This window comes from Trachemys scripta, chromosome 5, assembly GCF_013100865.1.
Source record: "Trachemys scripta elegans isolate TJP31775 chromosome 5, CAS_Tse_1.0, whole genome shotgun sequence".
Classification (NCBI taxonomy): domain Eukaryota; kingdom Metazoa; phylum Chordata; order Testudines; family Emydidae; genus Trachemys; species Trachemys scripta.
The window spans coordinates 8,514,609-8,523,745 of record NC_048302.1 but is presented as its reverse complement, the minus strand read 5'-3'; positions in this window follow the sequence as shown (position 1 = coordinate 8,523,745).

The window sequence follows — 9,137 nt, the reverse complement described above, 5'->3', positions numbered from 1 at the left end:
GGGGAGGTAAGGACTCTCTGCTGGTGCATTGCAGCAGCTCAGGTGTGGAGCTGTCTCCCCCTGCAGTTAGTGTGTTATGGAGAGGGAGGGATAGCTCAGTGGTTTGAGCATTGGCCTGCTAAACCCAGGCTTATGAGTTCAATCCTTGAGGGGGCCATTTAGCGATCTGGGGCAAAAATCTGTTGGATGATTTAGGTGGTGTTGGCCCTACTTTGAGCAGGGGGTTGGACTAGATGACCTCCTGAGGTCCTTTCCAACTCTGATATTCTATGATACTTATTTCCAGCTGACAGCATTCGGCTACAAGAGGCCGAGGACTCTGGGTTGGAGCTTTGCTAATGGTCCAGGCTTGTGTGTGTTCCATGGATCTATGTCTACGTGGCATACAAGGGATCCCCTGGGGGGTTGAGTTAATGGAGGATTGTATCTCCGGAGATCTGGCTCCGCTCACTCTCCCTGGCTGACAGCCTGGTGTCTGAGAGGGGAGCCCCTGGGTCAGTGAGTTGGGAAGTTTACACCAGCTATCGCCAGATCAGATCCCCGTTGGAGTCCCTGCACCCTGTGGAAGCCCAGGCTGGGTGTGGGGTTTGCCCAGGCGAGTCAGGGAGCAGAACCTGCCCTTGCGCTGGGCGTTGGGGTGAGGGACACCGAGCCCCTTTCCTGGGCTGAGTCACTGCACCATGACGCTCGTGGGAATGTCAGTGGGGTGAGGAGCGGGAAAGGAAGCAGATCTAAAAGGCCCTTTCCTCTAGCAGGTGAGCTGCAGGTGATATCGCTGCTGGGAGCAGTAGGGATCCTTTGTCTGTGTGAGCTGGTTCCAGAGTGCGCAGACACATTCCCAGCATGTCATGGCACCTGCCGTGAATCCTGCTCCAGAAAGAGCTATTCCTCAGTGTCTGCAACCTCTTACTGACGGGGGACCCTTGGTCCATGGGACCCCAAAGGTTGGCTGCCCCAGGACTCTTCTTCATCTTGTGAGATACTAGAGGGATTTGGAGCCTGGTTCTGGGCAACTGACAAGGGCTGTGGTGCTGTTGGTTTTAGGTCTTTGGACAGATCTTTTCAGAGGGCCAGAGAATATCTTTCCTCCAGGCGGCGCTTCTGGCAATACATGACCCCCAGATCCGTATCAGCCAGGCTGGGCTGGTCCTAACGTACTCCATCCTGGGGGAAGCCGGACAGCTTATAGGGGATGAGGTAACCAAAGAAGGATCAACGGGGGAGAGAGTCCCAAGGCCTTTCACCTCCAGGCCATTGAAAGTCATTCCCATCCCATCCCATCCCCATGCACTGGCCTGGGAGCAAGGAGAGGATGAACCCAGGCAGGTGCCATTCGTCAGTGCCAGCTTGTCCCCTGAGCAGCTCAAAGCAGGGCAGACCCAGCTCTCCAGCAAGGCTATTTCCTAACATTCATCACATCAACACGACACGCTGTCATTGCTCATACTAGGGGCTGCCAATTCCCCATGTGACCACTGTGAGCCTTTCCCACCCCTCAGGGCCTCAAGCCGGTTCCTAGGGCTCTGGGATCGTGTTATCCCAGCCACCCCCTGCTCTGGGAGAACTGGAGGAGTCAGTCAGCAGAGGCTGCTCAAGTGCCCCATTCCCCAGAGCCACTGTCCATGACGTCATCTGAACAACAGGGGCGTCCCTTGGGAAAAGGTGTCCACATCCTCTCACCCCCTCTCACTACTCCCAGAGCCTCCCAGCCCCTCAGGTGGAGGAGGCGAGGGTGGCTGAGGGGGGTTCAGCTCTGCTCCCCAGAATCCCAGCTGGGGTTGGAGGTAGAACAGCTCTCACGGGGGGCCTGAGAGGAATGGGGGCAGGAGTTCATTCCACAATGGTGAGAGAGGGGTTGGAGGTCACTAGAGAGGAGACAAGATTTCGTCTCGGGGGTTGGGTGCGGGAATCCGTCCCTCAGACGTGGGGAGGGGTGGGGTGGAAATTCTGCCGGTTCCCGTTGCCGTTAATGCCCTTCGTTGTCATGGGTGTCTAGTCTCTGACTGATTCTTGTTCCCTTTCAGCAGGAGGATGTTAGAGCAACAATCATGGCNACAGTTTGCAACCAAATACTTTTCAAAACCCCACATGCATTTAAAAGCCACATGGTTGTTGTGTTCCCCCAGCCATGTGTGTTTGGGTGAGTTAGTAGCATTCCCTCTCCCGAGATGCCTCAAACCCCATTTTTAAAAACCCATCACATTATGCACAGTAAAAAACAAACAAACAAACAAACAAAAAAACCCTGTTAGTTTGAAACAAACAAAGTACTTAAAAAAAACAAAACAAAAAAACCCTATGCCTTGCACAGGACCCTCACACACACACAAAACAGCAGCTTTATAAAACACACCAGACCAAGTTTGCAGCCATACACTTTTCAAAAACCCACATGCATTTAAAAGCCTGTTGCAAAAAAATAAATAAATAAAGTTACCTTTCACTATGGGATAAAGTGTTGCAGGCACATGCTTGTTCTGTTCCCCCTCATGTGTGTTTGGGCCTTCAGGTTCAAGAACAAGCAAAACTGTTAGTTAGTATTACCCTAATCCCTATACAGCCTGTGTAATACTTTTTTTTTTTTAATTCAACAGTATTAAGCACAACTATAGTTAAAATGGTTTTTACCTTGGCCTGGTGGTGAAATGCAGTTTAAAGTTACTGGTTCCACGCTAAACAGATCACACTGCAATAAACATAGGCACCATTATTTACTAAGACAGCCTGGGCAAAGAGTGGCATTATATAATATATAGTTTCAGAGTTAAAGACAGCAAGTCTTACCTCTTTTTGCAGTCCAGCAGCTATTCAAGAAAGTTTTCTGTTGCAAAGGAGAAGCTCCAGCATACCTGAGGTTTTTATACCATCTTAGCCCATTGTTTCAAACAGACTTCAAGACAGTTGCTAACAGGTTAATTTAATCACCCCTCCCATAGCATTCCCTTTTGTGATCTGGGGTAGTGAAACCGTTTTGTCTGCACAACAGGGCTTCCCTCCAGTTTTAAGTTAAAATACATTTGTGGCTTTCTTACAGTATTAAACAGTACCCATTTCCAAGTGGGGGCCCTTTGCAGATCTCATTGAATGTCTTGGGGGTTGGTTGTTTTTTTAAAACATGTTTCTTTCATGCTTAAAGTTTGGGGGGTGGGGTTGTTGCCTAGAAAGAATGACCCATAGCATTCAACCAACTCCTGGACCACATTTAAACTGTCCAATAGCGTTCCACCAACCCCAGGGGTTATATTTAAACTGTCCAGTAGCATCTGTGAATTCCTGAGGTTGAATTTCATTTCCTATTAAGCAGAACTCAGCATCCACCCCCAGCCACCCCTTACTATGGGTGCACTCCCATGAAATGTAACCCTATAGCAACGAGGGTAAGTAATTGCAGTCACCCTGGCTATTCAGTGAGGGGTGTGTGTGTGGTTAAATCCATTTAGTTCAACAGACTAAGGATAGTTCAGTGGTTTAAGCATTGGCCTACTAAGCTCAGGGTTATGAGTTTAAGCCTTGGTCTGGGGCAAAATCAATCTTTGGTCCGGCTAGTAAAGGCAGTTCTATGAGAGAGGTATATCTCCATATTAACTCTATTGTCTGAACTAGCCTTGTTTGTTTTATTGTAAGCACATTTTTAGGATTTTTTCCCCCTCCCACCACAACATACATTTCAGCTTTTTGCTATACACACACAAAAACACAAGAGCTAATTCTCACAAACAATTTTTTTATTTAAAAAACTTATAGCTCCTTGAAAACAAACCAAACTGCTTCATTAAAACCTTTTAGCTCACTTAAAGGCCAAAGGCCTTCTAACAAAACACAGATAGTCACAAACCCCCTTTTCAAAAATTTACAGCTACCAAGTTTTATATCGCATGTTTGTCCCCTCACCATTCTCTAACTTAATCCTTTTAGATTTCTTACCAATAGTTTTTTTCTTAAGCAGGGTTCTGTAACTCTTTGTGCGGACTAGACGGTCAATATAACGCTGTAAGCAGGCATCTTCCGGTTTGGTCATATTCTTTAGAACACGGTCAGGGTGTGCACTGAATTGCACAGCATTTATCAAGGTCACCCCTTGCGCTAAATGTTCTTGGGTTAGGCACAGACATTGCATAGCAGAACCTATGGCAATAACAGTGTTTAATAAGTTTTCCAAACACAGCTCAGCACACAGGCCCCGGAGCTTGCAGTTTATATCCACTGAAGTCCAAGTCACACAGTCATGGTGCCTTTGGCCTGGCGCATCTATGACACAGCCTTCACAATCTTCAGAAAGCATTTCCCTAAGGCAGTGTTTAAGGATAGCATAAACAGCAACGCGTACAATAGCCCGCATGACTTTTTTACGCTTACGACGTGGCACTGGCTCAGTTAGTTCTATGCCAAGCCGCCTCCTAAACTCCTCATAGCCATCATCCTCAGAGTCCTCTTCAACAACTTGTATCGGCGTTGAGCAAAAACATGGTGGGCCCGGTTCATCTTCGCTGCTTGATGCAATGCTGTCCAGGGCCTGCGGGTCCTCTAGAAAGGCATCGTCGAGCTGTTGAGAAATTTTCAGAAAAGAAAACGTGTAAGCACCCCCACTGCTTGTTTCTTAATATATGCGACCCCCGGTTCCTACCCCATTACCCACCCCTCCTCGACTGCCGCTTCTTAATCATTCATTTACCTGAGCGCCGTCTTTTCCGTTTGCCTTGTCCGCCGGTGACTCCCCCGAGCTGCAATCACCTTCCACCTCTGAGGGTGTGGACAAAGAGAGACCGTCACGCTCATCAGGGTGTCTCACGAGGGTTTCAGGGTCAGGTTCCGGCGTGTCCAGCAACAGCTGGGCCAAAGGGCTCCCCTCGGTCGCTCCCACCTCCTCCTCGGAACTGTCGCTGATGTAGCGTTTTCTCCACGGATGGTCAAAGGTGCTCGGGGCTAAAACAGAATCCGAAGTTCTCACAGGGGTGGTGAACGAGTCCATGTTTCCTCTCAGCAGCCTTTCCACGATTTCGAAAACACGTGTCCTTGGTAAGAGATGGCCGCCTCCTCTGTCTGGTGCTGGGACTTATGGGGTAATGGTGCTGCAGTCTGATTGGTGGAGGCCCTTGGGAGGAGTTCTTAGTGGGGTCACAGGACTCACTTCCGGAGGGGTCACCCCAACCTGAAAGTCACTCTGATTGGTCAAAATCTCCTCTTGGGGAAGTCCTGTCAGGGCGAAACCCCTCCTGATTGGTAGAGGCTGGTGGGGGGAGTTCTTAGAGGGGTCACACGACCCACCTTGCTTCCGGTCAGGTGGCACGTTGACCCCGGAAGTAATACCCCCATGGGTGGGACTTCCGGCGACAGGTGGGATGCACCAAGGCTCCCTGGATTGCCAAGCGGACTTTGGCTTGGGGAATCGGTTGCTGGTGCCTGTGTCCACAACTGGGATGTTGTCATGAGGCTACTCAATGGTCCATGAAGCGCCATGCGAGCACGGGGAGAATGGGCATTAAAGAGCGAGGCTGGGACCTCTGCGGAGCTGCTGCAGTCGAGCATCCACAGCCAGAAGAGAGACGATGGGAAACTTGCTTCGATGGCTGGCTACAGTCGCAGCAGCTGTCTCATAAAGCTCTGCTCACGCTCCAGCCAACAGAGGCAGGACAAAGAGCCACCCAGTGAGAGCCTGCGTTGCAATTCGCAATACGCGGTTTTTCAGTGGATTCTGCTGCCCTGACAGTCTATTTCCTGTAATGTGCACATCCAGCCTCCCTGGCTGACCTCAATGGGAGTTAGGTTCTCCGTGCCCACAGGACAGGGCTGGTCTTACCATGAGGCGAACTGAGGTGGCCGCCTAAGGTGCCAGACTGTGGGGGGCCGCCACTAGGACCCAGAGTGTAGAAAATTGTGTCTGCTGCGGGTGCCTATGTATTCTCTGTGCTCGAGATGCACAGAGATGGTGGAGTGCTGTGCTGGAGGAAGGAAGGCACAAGAGACATAACAGGCAGGCAGGCGAAAAGGTGAGAGGGAATAACAGAAAGCAGCAGGAGCTGCGGGGAGAGAGAGGAGGAGGAGCCTCTTGTGTACCTCTCCAGCACCCCCCAGGAGCCTGGACTGATTAACACCAGCTTCTCAGGGAGCTTCCTGTTTCCTGCTGCTTCCCTGAACCCCCTTGAGGAGAACAGGCAGTCAACTGAAATAGTAGGAGCCAGTTAGGCCCTTAAGACGCTGATATCTTCCCTCACTCAGACTCTGCTACCAGTCTGCTTATTTGTCCCCTTCAACTGAGTGTTGAGAGCCACTATAGCTGGCACAGAACAGCCGTCCTAGTGAAAGAAGAAAACGCCCCTCTGGGGCAGCATTCAGAAAAAGAAAGAAAGCAAAAGAAGCTTTTTCTATCTAAGCAGGAAGGAGCTCTCCTGAGATACACAGACACAAATGTTCATGGTGAACCTTCCAGCCCCAGTGAGGATGTGAGTGGTGAGGAGATGCCTGATCTTCCAGTTAGTCAGAGTGCAGGTGACCTGGCAGCTACTGCAGCATCCATATCTCCATCTCAAATGGATGTAACCATACACATTCCTGAAGAAAAGTGTAGATCAGAGAAGAGTGTAGTGGAGGCGCAAGAAACAGCTGCTGCTGAGTTTAGTTCCTTAAGTCTAGATGATCCAGGACTGTGGACCCACTTGAGCAGTAGCCTGAGGGACTTCCTTGTACTGCATGGGCCACAGCAAGTGAAAAACTTCATGTTCCTCAAAGACAATGAACATAGTAGCTTCCATCCAACACATTAGTGGTGTGAAATCCCCAATGGTGACAAAGTGAAGAGGCCATGGCTTATGTACTCAAAAACCTAGAATGCTGCATCCTGTTTTTGTTGCAAACCCTTCCAGTCTAATATTCCAGCCACATTGGGTTCTACAGGAACAAAGGACTGGAAAAATCTGGCTAGAAATCTGGCATGCTGTGAGAAGGCAGCAAATGACCAGAGAGCATTCCATAGGTGGAAAGAGCTTGAGATGAGAATAAGGTTAAAGACCACCACAGATGATCAGCATCAAGAGAAGATTGCATCGGAGTCTCTTCACTGGCAAAATGTTCTGAAAAGGCGGGTTGCCATTGTGAGAATGCTTGCTACCCAAAACCTAGCACTGCGTGGCCCTTCAGATCAGCTGCATGTGCCAAACAATGGAAACTTCCTTAAAATTGTGGAGCTGATGACTGAGGTTGATGCTGTACTCCAGGAGAATCTAAGAAGAGTCACCAGCCAAGAAATGGACACACCCCACGACCTCAGAAAAACAATTCAAAATGACATCGTACTGTTACTGGCAACAAAAGTCAAACAGAAGATTGTGGCAAATCTGAAGTCAGCAAGTCATTACTCTGTTATTCTGGACTGCCCACCTGACATCAGCCATATGGATCAACTGACTTTAATGGTGCATGTTGTAACAACAACAGAACCTAATGAAAATGTCCCGGCAATGGTGACCGTCAGAGAGTATTTTCTAGAATTTATTGACAGGTTTCAGAGTAGCAGCCGTGTTAGTCTGTATCCGCAAAAAGAACAGGAGTACTTGTGGCACCTTGGAGACTAACACATTTATTTGAGCATAAGCTTTCATGGACTACAGCCCACTTCATCGGATGCATAGAATGGAACACACAGAAGATATTTATACATACAGACATGACCGGCTCTTGGTTTTTTGCTGCCACAAGCAACAAATTTTTGGCTGCCCCCCACCCCAGCCCTGGGTTCTCCCCCTCCCCTCCCAACTGCACCCTCCTGCTGCCCCAGCCCTGGGTCACTGGTAGCTCGCTCCCAGCATGGGTCATTCAGCAGGAATTCTGGATGTGCACAGAACACAGACAGGATTGGTTCCCATATGATTACAGAACTGCAGTAAAGTGGAACAATTTTCAGCTTGTGTGATTGGAAGATATCTGGATGCATATTATAAGACTGTCCTACATAAATGAGAAAAAGTTGAGGTGCCTTTATTATTCTTTTGTTCCATTCTTTGTTTCGATGGGGAATGCACTATCACGGTCTTCCTTTTAAACAAATAAAACTAAAACTTAAAAAAAAAAAAGCGCAATGGCTGTTGAAAATAGCAATTCCAGTCCTAATAACCACTGGGAAGTATTTCTTGCTCAATTTATTCTACTTTTTCTACAGCAAGTTACAGTGGATCAGTATATTTGATTTGGGGGAAATGAAGTAACAGCTGCCCAAATTGAGCTTGAGCACTCCTGAATTTTGAGGTGTTCAAATCTGGAAGGCAGGTGCTAGATTCCCTTTCTGAATATTAGCTGTATCTGGAAAGGAAAAGTCAATTTCTGTTTCCATAGCTCAGAAGTGGAAATCCTCCTAAGTGCCTGGTACTGTATCTAAAGCTGCCCAGGTCCAGAGACTCCCCTCCTTTACTTTTCATTTTAAATTCTACTGGGATCCACATACCTCCCTTGCTAGGCTTCAGATAGAGAGGTGCACTGTCCATTTAGTCTCCCCAATTCCTTCTTTGGGGGAGAGCCTAGGGCTGGGGCGGCAGGAAGTGTGGGAAGAGCCCAGGGCTGGGGCGGCGGGGGGTGTGGATGGGGGCCAGAGCTGGGGCGGCAGGGGGTGCGTGTGTGGGGGGTAAGAGCCCAGGGCTGGGGCAGCAGGGGGTGCGGGTGGGGGGAGAGCCCAGGGCTGGGGCAGCAAGGGAGTGCAGGTGGAGGCCGGAGCTGGGGCAGCAGGGAGTGCGTGGGGGACAGAGCTGGGGCAGCAGGAGGTGTGGGCGGGGGACAGTTCAGGACTGGGGCAATGCAGGGATGGGGCGGAGCAGAAAAATAGGGTTACCATACGTCCGGATTTTCCCAGACATGTCCGGCTTTTTGGGCCTCAAATCCCCGTCCGGGGGGAAATCCGAAAAAGACGAACATGTCCGGGAAAATAGGGAGGTGCTGGGCCGGGGGCCGGGCCGGGGCCGGCGGTGCTGGGCCGGGGGTGTGGGACCGGGCTGGGACCGGAGGTGCTGGGCCAGGGGTGCTGGGCCGGGGCCGGGGGTGCTGGGCCGGGGGCCGGGGCCGGCAGTGCTGGACGTAGAAGCCCTCTACACCAATATTCCACACAAAGATGGACTACAAGCTATCAGGAACAGTATCCCTGATAATGTCACAGC